The sequence below is a fragment of the Vombatus ursinus genome, unplaced genomic scaffold (assembly GCF_900497805.2).
Source record: "Vombatus ursinus unplaced genomic scaffold, bare-nosed wombat genome assembly UNPS02014821.1, whole genome shotgun sequence".
Taxonomy (NCBI): domain Eukaryota; kingdom Metazoa; phylum Chordata; class Mammalia; order Diprotodontia; family Vombatidae; genus Vombatus; species Vombatus ursinus.
This window is the reverse complement of record NW_020954599.1, coordinates 44173337-44196542: the sequence shown is the minus strand read 5'-3', so window position 1 is coordinate 44196542 and position 23206 is coordinate 44173337. Positions and strand designations below refer to the sequence as shown.

The window sequence follows — 23206 nt, the reverse complement described above, 5'->3', positions numbered from 1 at the left end:
CAGACACTTACTAGCTCTGTGATCCTGGGCAAATCACTTAACCTGGGAAGCAGGAGGTTGGGATCAGTGCTTTCCTTAGGAAACTGCCTCAGTTTCCTTATCTGTAAAGTAGAGATAATAATTAATAGTACCCATCTCCCAGGGCTGCTGTGAGGAGCAAATGAGATAATAATAGTAAAGTGCTTAGCATGGTGCCTGGCATATAATAAGTGATATGTAAATATTAGTGATGTTGAGGAGGATGATGATGATGATCACGATGACAATGATGATCTCCTCTAAGGTCCCTTCCAGTTCTAAATCTGTGATCCTGCCCTTCTACCTTATTTCATGCTACTTTCCTTTGAGAGCTCTGTATTTCTCCTGTGTGGACTGTTCACTATTCCCTGATCTTGATCTTTCCTCTTCCAGCTCTGTTAATTTGCACACACCATCTTTCCTGCCAGGAACAGACAATTGTCAAATGCCCTCTGATTTAAACTCTTCTTGGATGTTGAGAACTCAAGCGGCACCCCCTCCATGAAGCCTTCCCCTCACTTAGGAGGGCTATCTCTATCCTGGACTCTTGGGCTGTTCTGTTTGATCTCTCCTATGCACTTAAGAATATTTTAATTTGTTTTATAGCTGTTTACACATATGTCTCTCCTACCTTCATGAACTATATACTGTTTGAGGACAGCAGATATATCTTAGTTCATCCACACAAACTCAGCACTTAGCTGAGTACCTTGCCAAAACTATGTGCTTTGGAAATATTTGCCAAATTAAAACTAACCAAATGCAGAATGGAATGAGCCTGGGGTCAGCTGACTGCCCTGGGGGCAACCATCTCTGAATGTAGTGCTCCTGGAATTAAATTGGCAGCTTCTGAGAAACCAGCAAGGCCTGCTGAATCTGTCCTTCACATTCCTGTTTGGCCTGTAGCTACACCCATGAAACTATGCCTCTTGTGGAGCCTGTTGTGTTTATTGCTAAATAAGAAGCATGGGGCTTCTACAAGAAAATGGCAGAGAGGATAGCTATCACAGTTCTTCTTCCCACCAAAATAAAGACTGAGCCAGACTTGCTAATATTCCCCTTTCTCCAGAAAGGAGAGGGTTGGCTGGTCTACTGTGTCCAGGCATAACCAGTCATTTAATAATCTAGGGGGAAAGGCAAGTTGTGGCTTCATGCTTGCAGTTTCTAAAACAACTTGGCTCTGGTAGTTGGGCTTGACATATGCCAAAACCATGTTTGATGGCCAGCCGTAAAGAAATTCTTTGAGCTGTACCTCCATTTTCCTTTTTCTCATTTTCAAACAGCATTAAGTCCTTTGCATGGTGCTGATAGGTCCCATCTGTGGGAGTTTAAACAGATGTGGATTCTATTCTCTATAAGCATATGACCTAACGATAATGATCTGTCCAAGGAAGCATTGCCTTATCTCTGGCACTCCCACCCCTGTGAGGTAGGTGGTACAAGTATTAACCTCCCCATTTTTCTGATTAGCAAACTGAGGCTTAGAATGAGTTTGACTAGGCAACACAGATCTTGAGCTAAAAGGGACCTCTGAAGTCATCTAGTCTCATTCTCTCATTTTACAGATGAAGAAACTGAGGCCTGAGAAGGTTAAATGACTTATTCAAGGTAGCATAGGGAGTAAGCAGCATAGATAAGATTCAAACTCTAATCTAGTAATTCCAAATTCATCACATAGGCAGAAAATATGAGCCAGGATTTGAACACAGGTACCTGATACCTTTTCTACAGACTTTTCTGCTACATTAAGTAATAATCTATGTCATGGTCCCTAGAATTGCTACTAACAAGCTCTTCATTCTTGGGCCAACACGTCACTTTATCTTTTTGACCCTGTTTCTCATCCATAAAATTATCAGATTTATTTGTTCATTAAACAAACTTTTATTAAGCAGATACTATGTGAGGATGGAGGTAGGCAGGTGGCTCAGTGGATAGAGTGCTGGGCCTGGGGGTCAGGAATACATGACTGCAAATTCAGCCTTAGCACTTACTAGCTGTGTGACCCTGGTCAAGTCACTTAACCTCTGCTTGCCTTAATCCACCAGAGGAAGAAATGCTCCAGTTTCTTTGCCAAGAAAACCCCATGGACAAAGCCACAAAGAGTCAGACATGACTGAACAATATGTAAGGAGCACAGTGGGAGGGAAATACAATAGTTAGATAATGGATGAATGAATTAAAAAAAACCCCAACATTTATTATATATTTACTCTGTGCCAAGCATTGTACTAAGCTCTGGGGTTACAAATGAACAAACCCCAACTCTGGATAGCTCCTGTTTTTAAAGAGCTTACATTCTAATGCAAAAGACAAATTGCTAGATATGTCCTTTTTAGGGATGGTAGAATGGATTTGATTATGGCATGATGTAAAGATGGCCAAGGAAACACAGTATTCAAGTCTGGATTAAGTTAGAAAGGGCAAAACTTCATTCACTAACCCAGATCAGATCTCCAGGGTGGTAGATAAAGTGCCATCTCCCTATCCTAGCAGAACTTAGAGTCTAATAAGATCAGATACAAATACAGATAACTGTAATGCCTGGTACTATGCTTGGCACTGGAGATAAAAATGCAAGGAATGAAAAAAAAATCACTACTTACAAGGAACTTCCATCCTGTGAGGAAAACGATAAAAGTATATATAGCATGTCTCAAAAGTACTTGCTTAAAACTGCACCAAGACTTTTGGGACACTCTGTATAATCTATACAGGATAAAAATATAAAGGGAAAGAATAAAAAGTAGTTAACTACAAGGTAGTTTGAGAAGTTGCTGCTAGCAGCTGAGGGTATCAGGAGGAAGGGAAGAGAACAAGCATTTATGTAGTTACTACTATTTGGCAGACACTATGCTAAGCATCTTACAAGTATTATCTCATTATATCCTCACCTCAAAATATAGGTGCTATTATTATCTCCATTTTTATAGCTGAAGAAACTGAGGTAAGCAGAGGGTAAGTGACTTGCCCAGGACCACACAGCCTGAAGCTGGATTTGAGCTCAGATCTTCCTGACTCCAGGCTTAGCATTCTATCCACTATACCACCTAGCTGTCTCTAGAAAGGTATTATGTAAAAAAAGTGATGTTTGACATACATTTTGAAAGAAAAGAAAGATTCTTTGAGGTCGATATGAGGAATGAGTATATTCTCGGTGTGAAGGATAACAAGTGCAAAAAAAGGGAGATGGATCATTACGTGTAAGGACCAAAGAGAAGGTCAGTTTGGCTGGATAAAAGTATGCAGGAAAGGGAGTTACATCCAATGAGGTTGGAAAGATCAATCAAGCTGTGAAGGGCTTTTACAAGCTAAACATTTATCCTTAAGGCAACCACAAGAGTTTATTGCGTAAGTGAATGGTATGTTTAAGTTTATGCATAAGGAAGATCACTTTGGCAGCAGTGAGGAATATGGACTGACGTCAGATGAGACTTGACATGGAATCTGATTAGGAAACCATTGCAAAAATCTGTATCAGATGTGTTGATGACATGAACTAAGGCAATAACTGTGAGAAGAGAGACTGAACAGAAGAGATGTGAAAGATATCGTGAAGGGAGAAACAGCAAGATTTGGCAACTTAGTTTGGCAATGTGGCATGAGGGCCATGAGGAGTCAGTCAAGGATAATGTTGAAGTTACAAACCTGGGAGACTGGGAGAATGAGGGTGCCTTTGATGGAAAGAGGGAAATTTGGAAAAGGGGTGGATTTTCAGGGAAAGATAATGAGTTCCGTTGTGGACATGAGTGTGAATTGAGGGAACGTCAGTGTGGATTCTGAAGTCTTCTAGTATAATGTTAACAATCGAGATGGAGAGGAAGATGGTGAGCAAAGTTTGGAACTTCTGGGATAAGTGGGGAGAATGACCTGGGGGCTAATACAGTAGCCACAATAATCTTCATTGGGTGGAAAATTTTGACACTTTGAATTTCAAAGGAGAAGAGATTATTGATTTATGGACATAAAGAGAGAATTTGGAAGTGGCATTGAGGAGCAAGGAGTATTCCAACTCTACTTTAAGTACCAGGAATCCCCAAAGTCAGCAGTGAAAGGAGGATGGGGAACACATTATCATTAGGTCTGTGAGGGCTAATAGATGGAAAAGAGCGTCAGAGGTCTAGGATAAAGTTTGATAATTATGGAAGAAGAGTTCCAGATTGCCCAGTAGAAAGGGTGAGCAGGGTTGGAATGGTACACAGATGGGGCAGAGTAGAGGAGAATGGAGATAGGAGATAAGGATGGGTGTAGTTTTCTTCCTTGTGGCCACTGATTAATTTATAAAGGGATAGGGAGAGAAATAGGTGGTGGGATATTGTTAGCTATATTGGACAGCATATGAAAAATAAAGTTTATAATCTCTCAATGATTTCTAAAGGCCCTTTCCAGTTTAAATAGTTTATTATTCTTCCATATGTCATTTTTTAAAAGACTTATGATTTCAGTGGTACTGGCAACTCAAAGAGAGGAAACTCTACGCAGACAGGCTCCTAATTCTGCAATGGATGGTCTTAAATCATTGTCTAGGGCCCTTAGAGGTTAAGTGGCTTGCCCAAGGTCACTCAGCCAGCTTATTTCAGAGGTAGAATTCAAATCTAGGTCCTCCTGTCTCAAAAGGACAACTCTCTATCTATCTACACCCAGATAATAATAATAATGCTCCTTTTTTATATCGATAGAGCTCCCATTCAGGATGTTTTGAGTGCATACAGAAGCAATGGAAATGCTATTTCAGGGTTAATTTATGTCAGGAGGCAGTAGGAAATCCTTGAATGACAAACAGACAGGGTGAGGACCCTCACAGAACAATATTTAAATTTATAATATAGATTGATTAGGTGATTTTTGAATATAAGGGAATTTAAGTAGCAAACTCCTTCAGGACATTGTAATAAGGATCAATTTATAAACACTCTATTTACACATAACTTTTCAGAACAAATTGTGTTCAAGTACGTGTAGGGGTGCGTGCGTGTGTATGTGTATGTATATATGCGTAAGGTGAGGTATGCCTGGAGAAAAATATGTGCTGATGCTGTTGAATAACCTCCACTGTTCACGTCCATTCCCAGGACAGTGTTGCCAGTAGTAACGTCATCTATGAATCTACCTTAAATACTCCCCTTCTGCTGACCCTAATGTTAATGCATTGTTCTCCCACATAATGATTTCCTGTGGGGGGTCGTCCTACTATTTCACTCTTGATGCATTTTTGATCCAGGATACATCATTTTTTCCTGTTAGAAGTTAGTGTCTCATATCACTTCTTATCACTTCCTGTTGCTTCTAGAGTAGGGAGGAGGAAGGTTCTACGTTTGTGAATGTTAAGCCATGGACTTTTGCCATGTAGTTTGTTTACTTTTTGAAAATGACTGAAGTGAATTCCACTCACTGTTTGGAGTTGTATAAAAATTCTAAAAACAAAGATTTCCTTCTTTATCTCCAGTAGAACTTTTTTTTTGCATGCAGACTCTTAACAGTCAAAAGTGATTTGTAACTTTCAGTGAGATTCATCTTGTCCAAATTGGTAACTTAAATAATGCTTTGGTTTGGTCAAAGAGGTCCTTAAGTAATATCATTTATATAATTTTGTGAATGTAAACTGCCATTGGTAACTTGTTAAGGCCTTCTTGCCCCCACCATATGCCTTTCCATGGTCCTCTGAATTATTTGTAATTTGGGAAAATCAAAAAATGAAATAAAAAACTCCAAACCACACCAGAATAAAGTAGCGATAGCTCTACATTTTCTTTCTTTCTCTATATAGTTAAATTTAGGATTGCTATTAAATCCTTTTTGTCTGAGCATTCAAAAATAGCCAACCATTACAAAGTCATGTCAGTTACTGTGCTGTCATAAAAAAAATCACTTGAATGACAAATATAAAGTGAAAAACAGAGAGAGTCAAATGATTGTGCTCTAATTCTGGCAGGCAGCCATAAATGATTTAATCGCTGTATACCTAATTCATTCATTCACATTTATATCATAAAGCCAATGTTTCATAATAAACTCATTATTACTGGAAAGCCACTTGATCTATTACCATTTATCATAATAATTAATAATAATAATAAAAGCTGATCATTTTAACAATGAAAGGCAGTATGGAGTACCAGTTTGGGAGTCAGGTAGACTGAGGTTGAAATCCTGGCTCTGATTCATACTGTAGGGTGGCTTTGGCATTTAACCTCTCAGTGACCTGAATCATCTTATTATGACTACAAGTTACAGATGAGCTGTGGACTGGCATTAGTGGTGAAGTTTCCACATGGGGGATTCCCTGCACAGATGAAATTGTAGTCCTGGGGCAATGAAAAAAAGCAATAATAAATGACTACACATTTTAAATCAAAAGAAAGTTTTGCTTTCTTCAAATCGCCAAATGCAGGTCCCAAAATACTTAATTTTTACTTGAAATGCGGGTACCATGATGCCAGCACAGTATAAGAGACATAGTTTGATATGTGTGTTGGGGAGATGGGGGTGGGAGAGGAACATTAGTCATAGAGCTAAAAGACTTGAATTAAGGTTCTAGATCTATTGTTTATTGATTATTTGATGTTGGGTAAGTCACATCACTTCCTTGGGACTCAATTTCTTCATCTATAAAATGAGGGGATTTGACCATTTCTTCTTCAAGGCCCTTTCTAACTTTAATGAGTCTGTTGCTCACATTCTCAATGAGTGTGTGTGTGTGTGTGTGTGTGTGTGTTGGGGGGGGTGCTGGAGTGAGGGAGAGAGGGAGGGAATTTGGAACTTAACAGTTTAAAAAATGCTAAAAATATATTTTTAAAAAGTAATCTATGAATCTACCTTAAATACTCCCCTTATATAAGTTAGGCAGTATGGTACAATGGAAACAGTGTTGGTTCTGCAGTCAGACAATGGAAACTCTTTGAAGTTTTTGCCTTTCTTTCCATTTTCAATGCCCAGGGCAGTGCCTAGCACATACTAAATATATAAATGATTCTTGATTAACTGAACTGAGTTTTAATTGCCTTTGACACTTTCTGTGTGACCTTGGCCAAATGACTGAACTTTCCTGAATCTGTAAAAATGAGAAGGTTGTACTACATGCTATCTGAGGTCCTTTTAAATCTAAATGTAAATCCTGTAACCGTTTTTGCTAATGCAGTAAAATCTAAATTATCTGCAGGTGATGTAGTAAATTGAAGCAGCAGATGACCATAGGTCATCTTGGTTTTGTAATGCATCACCTGATTTTTTTGTTAATCTTCATAATTATATTTTGCTTAGGATAAAATTGAAAATAATTTGCCATCCCTGAGCACATTCTAACAGATGGGTGGGAGCAAGTTGCTAAGAAGTATGTTATGTGGAAGAGGACAAAGTTGAGGTTAAAATTTACAGTAGGTCATCTTAAAAGAAGATAATACTGCTGTGAATGGGCACCAGGTACATTAGTTGGATGAGAGGGATATTTAAAAGGTTTAAGTTATAGGAATGGGAGGCAGCCAACTGGTATAATGGATAGAATGCTAGGCTTGAAGTCAAGAAGACCTAAGATCAAATTATATCTCAGGCTGTGTGGGCAGGTCATTTAATCTCCTCTGGGCCTCAGTTTCCTCATCTGCAAAATAATGAGGATGGACATATGGCCCCTAACAGCTCTAAATGTTCCTTCAGCTTTAAATTTTTGATCCCGTGAATATATGCATCAGATTCAATAGCATGCAAGTAGACTCCAATAGATCTTTTGCATCAAGATGGATATTTGATTCTGATTGCAATCTATTTATGCCTACCTCTTCTATGTTACTCTTCAACCAATCTATGAATGAATGTGCGTTTATTAAGCTCCTAATATGTATCAGTGCCTGTGCTAGGCTCTGGGAATACAAATAGAAAGAATAAAGCAGTCTTCATTTTGAAGGGACTTACATTTCATTGGAGTGGGAGAGGATGATATGGACGTATAATAAATATATGCAGAATAAAAATCGACTCTTGTCAATATTCTCCCATAAGTTCTCCACAAGGGATTCAATGAGTGTGCTGGGGATCTGTATCATGTTCTCTTGAAACTATAGATACCCATGAAGCATATTAACTATTCCTTGCTCTAAACACTTGAGCAGTCCTTTATTTTAATTTCACATTGATGATTCTACTGTTTTGTAGAAAAAATTCCCAGGACAAAGAATTTTAATTCCTGTCCGCAAAGGCAAAACAGGAGAGGAGAAAAAAAAATCATAATAAATGACAAAAAGAAGTCTAAGTTGGAAAAAAAGGAAACCAATAGGCTAGAAAGGTATTCTCAATGAAAAATACTCCTGAGGTGATTTCATTCAACAAATTTCATTTGATAATAATCTTTCTAGAAAAAAATCCAATGTTACTTCATTTTTCAAATCTACATTCTCTCCTTTCCACCTTCACCCAAACCCACTGAGAGGGCAAGAAAACCCTTTACAAACAGGCACAGTCAAGTATAAAACTTTTCTTACATTGGCCAGGTCAACATAAATGTCTAAATCTGCACTGTTTTTAACTCTACCACCTCTCTATCATGAAGTGAGCAACATGTTTAGTCATGAATCCCCTGGAATTTTGGTTAGTCATTGTGTTGATCAAGACCCCAATGTCTTTCAAAGTCAGTTGTCTTTACAATATTCTTTTTTGTTATATAAATCATCCTTCTAGTTCTATTCACATGACTTTGTATCATTTCATGCAAGTCATCACAGTTTTTTTTCTGAAACCATTCCCTTTGTTACTTCTTTCAGCATGATAGTATTTATTTACATTCATATGCCATAACTTGTTCAGTCATTCCTGCCTGAATTGATGGGAATCCCTCCAGTTTACAATTCTTTGCCACTACAAGAAAGAACTGCTATAAGTATTGTTGTATGTATGACTCTTTTTCTGCTTTCTTTGATCTCTTTGGAGCATAAACCTAGTAGCTTTCTCACTAGGTCAAATGGTATGCATAGTTTGCTAGCTTTTGAGGCATAGTTCCAAATTGCTTTCCAGAATGGCTGGACCAATTCACAGTTCCAGCAATAATGCATTAATGCACTGTTTTCCACAGTCACTCTAGCATGAAAATACTGTCTTTAAACAGGACATACAGTCTAATACAATTTTGAACAAGAGTAATCTCAACAAGCATTAAGTCTAAACAATGTTTCTGTTTCCTTTCTGCAGCATAACAATCCAGAAATAAGGGTTTCATCAGGTAAGAAAGACGTAGGCTAAATGGTATTTACTATATTATCATCAATTAAGACTCTAGATTAATAAGCTTATTAATAAATGACTTGGGAACCAGAAAGGTTAGTATAAAAACTAAGCTACACCTCCTCATGATTCAGTCTCAATTTTTCCTCTTCCTATAAGTGACTGCCTCAAAGATATTTATTATTCTAGGTGTTGGGGGAAGTGCAGTTTAGTGATGAACTCAGGGCTATTTTACATAATTGTGAAAATGATTTAAAATCTATTCTGATGAAGACACATACCTCTAGTTCCTAAGAGGTAAAGTGGTAAAATAAATACTCCACCCTCTCAGTAAAAGCAAACTTGGAGGTTGAGAATGGTTACTTGCCACAAAGATCAGAATAATGCCATCAAATGATTAAGGCAGTGGCCAATTACCACAAGACCAAAGATAGGATTTTGGAAAGGAGTTCTGAAAAGGGGGCAATATCTATTTAAGGGTAGCCTCTTTCTGTGGGAAAGTCAGTGGGGTCTCAGGAAGCAAATACAAGAGATGGTATTTCCCAGGTGACAGTAATTTCCCAGAAAGGTGATAATAATTGTTCATGGTTGAAAGGAGAACAGAGCATAGGATCATTAATAAAGTATCTCAGTTCAGGAAAACAAGCCAGCAGAGAGCTACTTTTAGCACAATCAGCCCTCTATCTAGGGGCAGGAATGGTAGGGAGGAAAGGGCCACTGACTTTCTTCTACCCTCCCCAGGGGGTGCACTTCCACCTATGGGTGGACTCTAGTCCCATGGAATGTTGGCCAATTAGTTCAGCTCATTTGAGCACACTGTTTGTTCAACAGGTTGAATTCTCATGTGAGCCAATTAGCTTCTATTCTGCTTGGTAGTTTTAGACAGCAACCCTGGTCCTAGCCAGCAGATTCATAGTGCTGGTTAAAATGGATCAGATTCAGTCTATTCTTATTTTCCCCCTTAAAAAAAATAACATGTATAATACAGTAGTGGGTTAGTAACATCATGGAAAGATGGAGGGCAGCACATTAATATTTGCTCTTCCTTATCTTACATTTGACTTTTGTTTTCAATGATTTACTTTTTCTCTTTCCATTTAAGATTTTAAAGTCACTGAGCCAACATTTCTCCATTAATATTACATCTTGGCTGTAAATTAGTCATTTGGGTGCAACAAGAACATTTCTTACCATCAGGGCATAATTTATTATAAATTGGTAAATATTTCACTTAAAATTAATGTTTTACTATATTACTATGTTATTTACTATATATTTTACCATGTTCATTGATAATTAATATTTTCTTCTCCCCTCAAATGAAAGAAAGGGAATTCAAAATTCTAGTTTAGCATCAGAATACAGAGCTCTTATTTTGGATGTCTTTTACTTGTTTCTCTGAGAGACTATTAAATAGGGCCTAGATTTCTTTTTGAAAAATTAATTTTATGAGTTCTGTTTCCAGGAACCAAGATGGCAGAATAAGAAGTAAATCTCTCTCACTGTCCCTTATTAACCTCTGAAAGCCTAGAAAATATCGCCCCAGGAAAAAGCCTGGAAGAGCTGAACCAATAGAAAGACAGGGTGCAGCAGTCTGGTAAGACTGGAAGCTTGAGGGATTAACAGGAAAGGCTCCTCTTGCCTTGAGGAAGGGGAAGCAGTTTAGAATGGGAGGCATCCCAGCAAGTCAGCAGAAAGCCCCACCTCAGCATACCAGGGGGAGATCCTGAACCCAAGGTGGTGGAGCAGGCAAGCACTAACACCAGGAACCCTGAGCGCCTCAGTACAGGCAGGGAAACCAGTGGAAACCAGCTTGGAAAACCACTATGTGCTACTGTGTTCTATGGCAGCCAAGTCTCCCATTGTCTCAGCAAAACTCTGGGAAGTGCAGCTCCAAGGGGGAAAAGCCCCAGCTGCGAATATCCCACTATAATCATCCATCTGCAAGGAGCTGAAGAACGTGAAAGGAAAGGCTGGGGTGAGCAGGCAGCCTCCAGGGTCCAGACTGCCCTATCCTATCCCTAGAGTTCCAGTGTTGTTAATTCCAGCCCAACACCAGGTAAGCTGCCAGAACCCTACAGCCCCCAACTGCCAGCATCGGAGGCCACAACACACAAAGCCAGTGACCAGGCCCCGGGCTCCCAGCACAAGAAGCTTGGGTCAGTATCCCCTGCTCTCCAGCAGGAGAACTCAATCTTTTTAAAGGCCAGGAAATAAGCAAACAGCATGAGCAAAAAGAAATGTACCATAGATTCTTATGGGAACAGTGAAGATCAAGGCAGAAATTCTGAAAAGGACAACATTGTCAACAAACTCAGATCTGGAACCTCAAAAGGGAATATGAACTGGTCTGAAGCCCAAAAAGACTTCTTGGAAGAGCTCAAGAATTTTAAAAGTCAAATAAGAGAGGTAGAAGAAAAATAGGGAAAAGAAAAAATAATTTTATTTTTATTCTAAACTTAACAAAAGCCAGATAATAAAATGGGTATTACAACTACATTTCCCTCCTTTAGCTCCTTTCCTCCTCTCCCCTCCTCTCCTTTCCTCACCAATAAAGAGAAATAATTGGGAAGGAGAAGGATCAGGGTGGGAGTGGGAAACAGAGTTCGGCGATTCTGCCCCACTAAAAAACCTGATTTCTAAACTAACACTCTTAGAAAAGCAGTAAATGTGATCCATATCCCCTAAGAAATGCAAGTGAAAATGAAAGACTTTTGCTCTTTGCTTTGTATAATTTTGCAGGTGTTTTTCTATATAAATGTTTTAAATACTTTTCCCCCCTTCCCATTAGAATATAGAGTACTTGAGGACTAGGATTGTTTTTGCTTTTTTTTTTTTTCTTTCTTTGTCTCCTTATTTGTGTTAAGGCACAATGCCTACTACCTAGTAACACATAGTAAATTCTTGTTGATTGACTAGTTGATTGATTGTTGTAAGAAGAGACTACCAGAGCTTTGGGCCCAGTTAAGTTTTCATAATCCAGAGGACCTATAGGTACTGGTACCAAATTTGAAGTCTCTTTGAAAACCTTACCTTTAGCATACTGATATTTGGCAATTTCAGTGGAAAGGAGGGCAAAGATGAGGACGGAGAAATATATGAGAAAGTTGAATTCAAGAAAAATAAATGAAAAGTTTAAAGACTTCTAGATTACACAGAAATCTTACACCTCTATATCATGAATACTTTTTGAAAAAAATTAGTAAGTATTAGATATAGTAAGCACCAGATAAAATTAAAAAGAACAAAGTTGGCAACATTTTAACAAACAGGAAAATATTAGGGAAATAGTAATTATTTCTGAGTCAGCTATGGATGTATAGTAAGATAATCAACTTGTCCGAACTAAGATCAGAATCAAGAATATGTAAGAAGAAAAAAAAAGTAATGAGAAAAAGATGTGGATTACAATTAATGTTTAACCTGGAATTATTTAAACAAGTTATTCAAAATTAAAAAGGGGGTGAGGAATGGGAAACTAAAATGACATTGACACCAAATGTAATAATTTCATTGAGAAGTTAAAGCCTAAAAGAGAGAAGGCTGCCAAAGTCAACCCTGGGTTAGATTACATACTCACCATAAAGTCTTACAAGGAAGGATGAAGGTTGTTTATGGGTGATTATAAACTGTATCATCTCATAAAGCAGAGAAAAGCAGTGGAGAATAAAACCAGTCTAAGAGAAGGTTGGCAAAATTTTGTACTGGGGCAAAGTCATTCCACAGTCATTCAAGAATATAATGAAAAACAGACTACAAACAGAAAAACAATTGAAAAGATTATTAAAATGCAGAAATATATTTTGCATATATATTTTGAAGAAGGGAGAGAATTTGAAACTGAAAATAAAAATAAAAACAAAAACAATTTAAAAAAGAATAGATTAACAAAAACTATTACAACAAACTTTTCCCTCATCAAGGATAGTGAAACTACCACACTTGAAACATAACAACACAATTCCTGAGGAAGCAGAAATGTCATTAAAGAGAACAAAGATGCTAAAAGGATCCAGAATAAATCAAGTCTATGTAGAGAATATCTGTGCTGGAGGAGATAAAATAGGAAATTAAGGAACCAAGTTATGAGGTATCTAAATGAGAGGAAGATGCAAAAGGCATGAAAAAAAAAATCTCAGACCTTACTGATAAAGAATTGTCCACCAGCAGCTACTTACCTTATTCACTGAACCACCTGGTTGTCTCTAATTTTAGAATATTACAACCATCAATGGGGAAGTTGTGAGAAGAAGCCAGATTTGGGGAGGTGATGAATTCACTTGTACACATATTAAGGTTAAAGTGATGGGACGTTTAAGTGGGAATTAAATAGTGATTATTCTTATTTTAAAAAGAATCACAGAGTCCATTTAAGCATTTCACTGTTAGAGATGTAACTGCTTTTAGAGATCATGCAGTCCAAACCCCTCCTGACACATTAATCTTAGGCACAGAATCCCTGCTGGGAATTTAGATTCTAGTTGAAGATCTCCAACACCAAGGAATTCACTACAAGATTTATCCTTCCATTTTTTGATACCTGTAATTGCTAGGAATTTTTTTTCTTTTAAATTGAACTACACCCATCTTTTCTTCTCTAACCCTATGAGCTGCTACATTAGGCTTATGGTCTGATGATGCTAATTTAAAAGACTGCAAATTTGTAGTAATTCTGCCCTTGGAAGTGTAGTTATGAAACATGAATGGCTCCTTGTGAGGCTCCTAGTTGGAGAAAAAAAAACTCTCTGGGGAATTGGGATCATTCTTTCATATGTGGTTCTGACCTCAAACTGTTAACCACAGGACACGAGGACATTGAAGGAACAAGGTCAACCACAGGGGTTTGTGACAAATAAGATTAGATCAGTCAGGTGCAGTCTTTGACAGAATAAAAGGGTACATTGGGTGCCAGACACACCCATCTAAAGAAAGAGGGAGGCAGATGGGAGAAGAAGGGGGAAGAGAAAAGGGAGAGGTGGAAACCTTCAGTTCTTCCCAGTATTTTCTCTCCTTCAGCTTTCCAGCCACCTGGCACCCATGGTTTAAAATCATCATCATCATTTCATCATCATCATCAACAAAATAGTCTTATATGTCTATACTTGTCCCTCTAGCAAACTTTTTGGAGTCTCCCTAGGAAATGAATTTAAGACACAGAATTGAAAATATCACTGACGTTGGCTGAAGCTCCTTTTGTCAGGGAAGACATTTTGGTCTTTTTCATATATGCTCTTTTCTCTCCCTCTAAACAGCTTTGAAACTCTTGTTGTGGGGGGAAACCCTGCCCTGGAGTCCTCATCTCCTCTTAGCTTCTTCTCTTGTGGTAATTCCCAGGGTCTTTAGCAACTTAAATTGTCCCTTTTCAAGACAGCCAGTTCACGGTTTGCCAGAAGACCTGTCACACTTTATTTTAAACTCATTGATCCCAATTCTACCCTTTGGACCCAAGTAGGTTAAGTCCAATCCTTTTCCTCCATGAATGTTTATTTTGTAATATAATAATCAAATCATTTTTGGACAGGCTACTTACACAGATGAAACAAAAATAATTTGGTGTTAATAACAGCTAGCATCTATATAGCACTCTAAGATTTGCAAAGGGCTTTCCATATGTTACCTCATTTGATCCTCACAACAACTCAGTGAGGAAACTGAGGCTGCGAGTGTTCAGGTGACTTGTTCAGTCACACAGCTAGTAAGGGAATGAGGAAATTAGGTTCAAATCAAATCCTTTGGGTCTTCCTGACTCCAAGTCCAGTACTATATCTGTTGTGCCACCAAGCTATGACAGGGTACAATGAATGATACTATTTCCTTTAAAACCTGTTTTAATTTTTAATTCTCCTAATATTCACAGCAATCTGTTTTAAGTATAGTCATCTTAGATATTAACTGAAGAAGCTTTCGCATTGTAGCTAGATGACTAGTTGGGGATGTTTTAGATAGATTTTTGTTAAGGCATAGGACTAATAAAACATGTGTGTGTGTGTGTATGTGTGTGTGTCACATATCACTTATAATGTGCTAAGCACATTGCAATTATTATGCCATTTGGTCCTCACAACACCCGTTGGAGGTAGGTATGTATTATTATCCCCATTGTACAGATAGACAAAGTGAGGCAGAGGTTAAAATGACTTGCAGTAAATATCTGTCAGGTTTTCCTGACTCCAGGCCTGCCACTCTGTCCACTCAGCTACCTAACTTGCTTCAGATAGTTTCTGAAGTCCCTTCTAATCCTTAGATTCAATGTAACTAATCACAGTTAAAGTACATCTGCATTTTGGGATTTAAAGCCCCAAATACCCAATTTTTTGATTTTGTCATGTTTTTAATCACTTGCCTTGGAATTTTGTAGACTCACACAAGTATGTATGACAGTGATTCTATGCCATGTAATATATTTCACAAACATGCTTGGACTAATCTTATCAAGGGATTTGATCTGAGTAAAAACCAGAGAATGCTTAATCCAACTGGAAAACCTAGTAGAGAATGTACTGTTATTAGTGGAAAAAGGTTTAGAGACATGCGCAAACACACACAAACACACACACACACACACACACACACACATGCGCGTACCTCTCCCTCAGAGACATACACATAAGAGACGCAAATGAGAAGAAAACACTAATAGGCCCCAAATATCAGATTTCCACTGTGGTTTTTTTCTTTTTTTTTTTTTTTATTTGAGGCAATCAGGGTTAAGCGATTTGTTCAGGGTCACACAGCTAGTATTTACTACTAGCTATCAACCTATCTCAGGGTAGATTTGAACTCAAGTCCTACTAACTCCAAGGCTTGTGCTCTATCCACTGTGCCACCTAGCAGCCTCTCCACTCAGTTTTTGGAATTATTTATTGATGTGCAGTCACTTATTTATAATGAGGGAACATGGCACAGTGGTTAGGAGATTGGCACTAGAGTCATGGAGACCTGGGTCAAATTTCACCTCTGGCATATATTGGCTGCACAAACATGGACAAGTCACTTAAACTCTCATTGTCCCAGGTAACTCTCCAAGCGTCTAAGTTGAAAAACAAGTGGTGCTCTGCACTGACACAAGGAGTTTCTTCACAAAGAATCTGGTAGACCAATGAAATCCCAGGTTCAGATTAAAAAACAACAACCGGATAGGTCATCCCTCAGGACTGGCCATGCCAATAGTCCAAATGAAATGGAGATTTTATTAGAAACAAAAGAAAGCTTTTCAGGTTCATGGTGCACAGGGAGCCTGGCCAGAGCGGCCAGAGCAAGAAATGAACCCCTGTGGCTGACTTCACCCACCATGGCCATGCTGCCTCCTTGTCAGCAGTGGCTGTAAATAACCATTTTGTGGTCACTGGAAGCAAAGATGAAACAATTCACATCTATGATATGAAAAAAAAAAGGTAGAACATGGAGCATTGATGCATCATAATGGCACAATAGATTGCCTGAAATTCTTTGGTAAATGGCACTTAATTAGTGGAGGAGAAGATGGACTAATTTGTGTCTGGGATGCAAAGAGATGGGACTGCTTGAAGTCTATTAAAGCACATAAGGGACATGTGACTTCCCTTTCTGTTCATCCATCTGGCAAATTATCACTGTCAGTGGGAACAGACAAGACGCTACAAACATGGAACCTTATTGAAGGAAGATCGGCATTCATGAAAAATATAAAACAAAATGCTCACATAGTTGAATGGTCCCCTAGTGGAGAGAAGTATATAAGTTGTCAAATAAACAAGATAGACATCTACTAACTTGAAACTGCATCCATTACTGGTACCATCACCAATGGAAAGAGAATTTCTCCTGTTACATTTATTTTAGATTCCATACTTGCTGTGACTAGAGATGAAGAAATTGTAAGGTTGTTTGACTGTGATTTTCTAAAATGTCTCTGAATTTAAGGCTCATGAAAACAGAGTAAAAGACATTTGCAGCTTTGAAGTCCCAGAGCATCATGTTATTGTTACAGCATTGAGTGATGGCTTCATCAAAATGTGGAGGCATAATCCAAATAAGAAGACTCCCCCATCTTTACTATGTGAAGTAAACACTAAAGCCAGACTTACCTGCCTTGGAGTATGGCTAGACAGAGTTGCAGACACCAAAGATCAACTTCCTAGAGCTGCAGTCCCTTCTCCTATAAGCAAAGAACAAGAGTTCAAAACTAGCCTCCCCCCCCCAAAAATCTGATGATTCAGCAGGAAAACAGCAACAATCCAAGAAATTTGGTTGGACTAAGGATAATAAAAAACCAACAAAAGCAGAAAATATAGTATTTGTCAAGAAAACAAAATCAGAAGGTATATTAGAAAAGAAGAAAGAAAAGAAAGTACAAATTACTGAATAAATCTTTGAAAATTAAAAAAAAAGAAACAAAAGAAAAAGCTTATTAAAATGTAATAAAACCTGCATCTCCTTTTCATTTTTCTTTAAAAAACATTTTTTAGGCATTGAAATGAATTTAGGATGGTGGGGAAAATCTGTGAATAGTTGTTGTAGTTAGGTGTGTATTCTATTAATCTACTAATGGGCAGGGATACAGAAGGAAATAGGTCTGGATTAGCCACTTATTGGAAGTGACTGGCTAGATACTAATTTCATAGCTGCTTATTGGCTTCTTTTAAGTAGTCCTATATGCCTTTCAGGCACTTTCGCCCTGTGAGAAGTTATTGCAACCACCTGGAATCAGCTTTCCACCAGGCCGTGTAAACAGATCCTCTCTGTATGTGAAACAGTGCAGGGTTATTGAAGCTAGTCTAGCCTCACTATGTTTATAGTGCTATACAGTTTTAACTGTGAACCCATGTATACCAGGGGACCTAAAGTCTAGAGGAAATGATAAATTTCTCTTCTGTCCCTAAATTTTAAAGTTATAAATTGAATCTCAGTCTAAAAATTGAATGAGCCCAGCTTTTAAGTCAGTAGTACTGATGCTTCTCTAATAAATTCTTCTTTTATTTCTCCATTTCTCTGGGGTGCATTTTTTTTAAACCAATAGCAGCTCAGCATTCATTGCTTAATACATTTTCTGTCCTGGATTTTTTAAGTTAGAGTTCTTGCATGATTTGCTCCTCTGGTTGTTCTCACAGTGCCTTCTTTAGAGTTCCTCTTCTACCTTTCTTTCATTGGTTATCTTCATCCCTCTTCCTCCCCCACCCAAGTTCTGTCTTTGCATTTCAGCCATGACATGAGTCCAGAACACATTCATAGATCAAAAATTGAATGGAACCTCAGAAACCATATGGTTCAACATGCTCTTTTTACAGTCAGGTATCTATTTACTAGACACTTAGTATCTGCCTCCAATAGTGGCACCAAAGAACATTTTGTGAATGAGTGTGGTTGTCTTCCTGACTTCACGCTCAAAGGATAAAAGCTGTACTCTGTAACATCTTTCATGGGTACTAGGTTGACCTGTGAGTTCATTGATATGAATACTCTTTCAATCATGGTAGGTTACAACCCTCTCAACAACTATATTTTAAACCAGAGTTATATATATCAATACACAAAGAACCTGTGATTTTGCCAGTATACACAGGTAGACTGTAATCAATCTATAATTTATAGTGAACTTGTTTTTGTTTCTTCTTATTTTGAATGCTATATTTCAAAATAATTGGTTCTTTTTGTATTCCTATACATTTTATTTAATACTTTAACAAACATACCGAGTAGGAGTCCATTGGGATTGCTGAAGAGTCCCATGACACAAAAATTTAAGAACTCTTTTCCTAATCAGTTAAGTGGCTCTTGTAAAAGTGTCCTGATTATCCTGGCCCCTGCTTCCTGAAGGCCAGTTTCATTCTCCCATTCATCCTCCCCTCCTTAAGGGGGTTTAATACTTTCTGCTATTAGATCTTGCCATTACCTATGATGTTCTTTCTATTTATAGGTACCCCCAGTACCCCAGTTTCATTTAAGCATTTAACAATTGGATTAACTTTTACAAAGGAATATTCATTTTAAAGGTATAGTTACAAATATACAGATATACTTCTCAACGCATGAAGTGTAATCCCCCTATCACCACCACTACAGTTTTTGAGGAGGGGTAGGGATTACTTTTATCTCTCAGCTCAGTTCCTATTTTGGCACAGTCCTATGTTTCAAGTCCTGAGTATCCTGTCTTCTTAAGGCTTCTTTGCCTTAAACAAACCAAAATGGAACCCCTAGCTTGATTCTCAGAGCCTCAGGGTAAATGGAAGGGAAGAGGGGAAGAAAGCCATTTTTTCTACCTAGTCAGTTCATGATGCCTGAGCTCTGGGTGAACTGTGACCTTTAGCCTCTCTGGAAACATCAGGAAAGAATATGAAGAAAAAAGTGAGACTTGTCTCAGTCTGGTAGTTTTAAAGGTGCAGACAGATCTGGCTACCTAGCCAACTGAAGGAGGCTACTCCCACACATATTGTAAGGAAACAGGATGATTTCTCCCAGAAACCTCCATGTTAGGTGAACTAGGCATGCTCCAAAGCCCCGGTTACAGAAGTAAGCAATTTGCCCATGGTTATATAATTAAGTGTCATAGACTTCACTGTGGGTCTTCTTGACTCTAGGTCCACCTCTGTCTACCTTTTTATTTTTCCTCCTAAGGGGCATCAGGCCCAAAACAAAATCACTACCTGGTGGTCTGGCTGTCTGGTAGTGATCCTCTTTTTGACCTTAGCCAGGCTAGTCAGGATGTATCAGGCAATAGTTTCTTATCTGAAACCTTTCTAGGTTGGCATTAATTGTCAGAGCTTCTGTTCCTCCAGCACAGCCTTTAAGAACTTGGGATAATCTCCACACCATGGTAAGGCATCAGAGTAGGACTTTGATGGAGGAAAATATCATATTCCTATTACTAATAATTGTCTATCAACTATGGATTTATCTAAACTTTTTTTTTGAAGATTCCCATATTTCAATATACTTTACCTCTTGGAATAAAAAGTCTCTTAAACTCATCTCCCACTGTGTGAAGTGCTTTACTTCACCGATCCTAAGTTTTTCTTTTTCAAACTTTAATAGAGATATCCTCATTCACTGGGATTTGGTAAGTAAGTCCATGTTCACCCTATTCTTATCCTTCTTATAGATTTTGTTCATAACTCCTCATAGTTGCCCTCTTACTGAACTCAATTTTTTTATTCTACTTTTGTATGGAAATCCCCTTGTCTCCAAGGATAGTTTAATAACATCCAGTCCTTTTAAATATTTGATAAATTTAATTAAATTCAACAGACCTTTATTCATCACCTACTATGTGCTTGTGCTGAGGACAAAGGCAGAAAATGAAGCAGTTCCTGACCTCAAGGAAGCTATATTTTATTTCAGGCATAAGATACATACACAAGTACAGAATTTAAAAGTATGTACCAAGTTACACAAAGTAATTTAAAAGTGAGATTACTAAAAAGTACAGGGGGCCCCAAGGAAAGGCCTTATGCAGGAAATAAGAACTAAACTGTGCTTTGAAAGGAAACTAGGAATCCTGAAGGACGGAAGGCTAGAATCAAAGTTGGCTTCACAAATATTTATTATGCTCTCATTCCCATGAGACACTTATGGTTGGTGTCAAGGAAAATATTAATGCTATATCCTGTGTTTTAGACACATCTATACCAAGAAAAAATTAACTTCACTTAATATTAATCTAATATACAATCATTTCTAGCTTAGCAAGAGAAAGATCCAAAGAGGCATGTCCCTCCAATGTCCTTAGACATATTTTTACCCCAAGATCATTCTAGGTAATATTTATAGCAATCCTGAAGAAGAAAAATCAGTATGCTTAAATGGGTTAATAGTCACTTAATAACAGTTAATCTTCAACTAGAACTATTTCATTCTTTCCTGGACTATTACCCTCAAGGACTCAAAGGGTCCTCTCATAGCTCAATCTATTTTGAATAACTGAAGAGAGTACTTCCCTATGAATGGAAAAATGTGCATTTCCTTTGGGGAGGCCAGTTACTTCATGGGTTGAGAAAGGCAAGAATCTTAACAAGAACAGAGGTACTCTTGGTTCAAAATTTCTTTTCCATCTTTAATATATTAAACCCACCTTTCTAAGGGAGCAAGTCTGGAAAGAATTTTTTAAATGGAGAAATAGCTATTTCTTAATATTTCTAGAGAAACAGAAAAAGAGATTCAATTAAAGAAATATGGTTCTAGAAGCAGTTTTGTGTCATCAGAAAGAACATTGGGTTTTGCGTCAGAAGAACAAGGCTTAAATCCTCCTGTGGCCAGTTACTATCTTTGTGAATCTGAACTGCTGACTTCATCTCTCACACCAATTTCTTTATCTGTAAAATGGGGATAATGTGCTACCTTCCTCACAAGACTATACAAGTTGTATACACACATATATGCACACACATATATACATATATGTATTTGTATGTATATGTATATGTTAGTTCTTGTAACTATGGCTCAGAGCCCTCTGAGTAAAAGTCCTTTATTATACTGATCTGCTTTCTTGGTCATGTATAACTTTATACCTTATTGTTGCATATATAGCTAGCTGGCTTTTTATTTCCTGCTTTTACCATTGCCATCCAATTCTCTTAGAGCTTCTTCTAAATTCTTATATTCTCTAGTGAGTGTGCATGTGTGACTCACTGGGAGAATGGGCATCTCTAGTGTATCCTGCCTCCACTCTTGTCCAAGGGAGACATTGTCAGGAGGGGTATTAGGAAGTTGGAGCCAGAGGTTATTCTTCCTTCTGTCTTCAGGGTACCAGGGTAGAATTATATCTATCTATTCCCTTTAAATATTATTAGTCATTAAATATTAGTCATTGTCGGTGGAATTGTTAACTGATCCAATAATTTTAGAGAGCAATCTGGAGTTATGCCCAAAGAGTTATCAAACTCCCTATACCCTTTGACCCAGCAATACCACTGTTAGTTCTATTTCTAAAGATGATTAAGGAAAAAGGAAAAGAACTTATTTGTTGTAAAATGTTTATTATAGCTCCTTTTGTGGTAACAAAGAACTGGAAATTATATAGATACCCATCAATCGGGGAATGACTGAACAAGTTGTGGTATAGATAATGATGGAATACTACTGTGCTGTAAGAGATGATGAGCTCAATAATCTTAAAAAACCATGGAAAGACTTGCATGAAATAATGAAGAGTGAAATGAGAAGAACCAAGAGAACACTGTATACCATAACAGCAATATTGTTTTAATAATGACTTTGTAATCTCTCTCTTTTTTTTTTTAGGCAATTGGGGTTAAGTGACTTGCCCAGGGTCACACAGCTAGTAAGTATCAAGTGTTTGGTCTGAGACCGGATTTGAACTCAGGTCCTCCTGACTTCAGGGCCAGTGCTCTATCTGCTGCGCCACCTAGCTGCCCCAAGAATGACTTTGAATGAATAAGTTATTTTGACTATTATAAATAGCCAAATTAACTCTAAAGGACATGTGAAGAAAGATGTTATCTGCATCTAGAGAAAGAACTGAAAGATAGAAGTACGTATAAAATAATTATATGTGTGTGTGTGTTTGTGTTTAATGGTAGCCATCTCTAGGGCGGGGGAGGGGAAGGGTAGAAAAGAAGAAGAAAAAATTCACATGATAATTTTGTTGTATATTTGAAAGGAATAACAAGTTGTGCTTAGTAGATTTGCAGTTTCATGTACAATCATCTTTTTTTATTTTACTGTTATGGAAATGCTTGTTTTATTCAATAAATAAATATTAATATAAAAACATTTATTAATCTAGGGGATATAATTTTTAGATTTACAGTAAACTCCAGATCATGATTTCTTAATGGGGAAAGGGCCCCAACCTTTATATCCAATGCTTGACTTCCTTCCCACCAAATGTCAATTCCATAACAAGCACAAATAGCAAATAAACTCACTTATCCAAACAGATAGCAAACAGGAATCAGAAAGTATACATAGGAGACCATTTGTCAGGTAAAACAAAATGAATGAGCTCTCCAAGTGAGAGTGAGGTAACTCAATTCAACCACAA

At 37.7% G+C, this 23206-nt stretch overlaps 1 pseudogene; it reads left to right on the top strand.

Annotated features, from left to right (window-relative positions):
- Positions 1–17572, top strand: part of LOC114024457 — a 65451-nt pseudogene extending 47879 nt beyond the window's left edge.
- The last annotated feature ends 5634 nt before the right edge of the window (positions 17573–23206 follow it).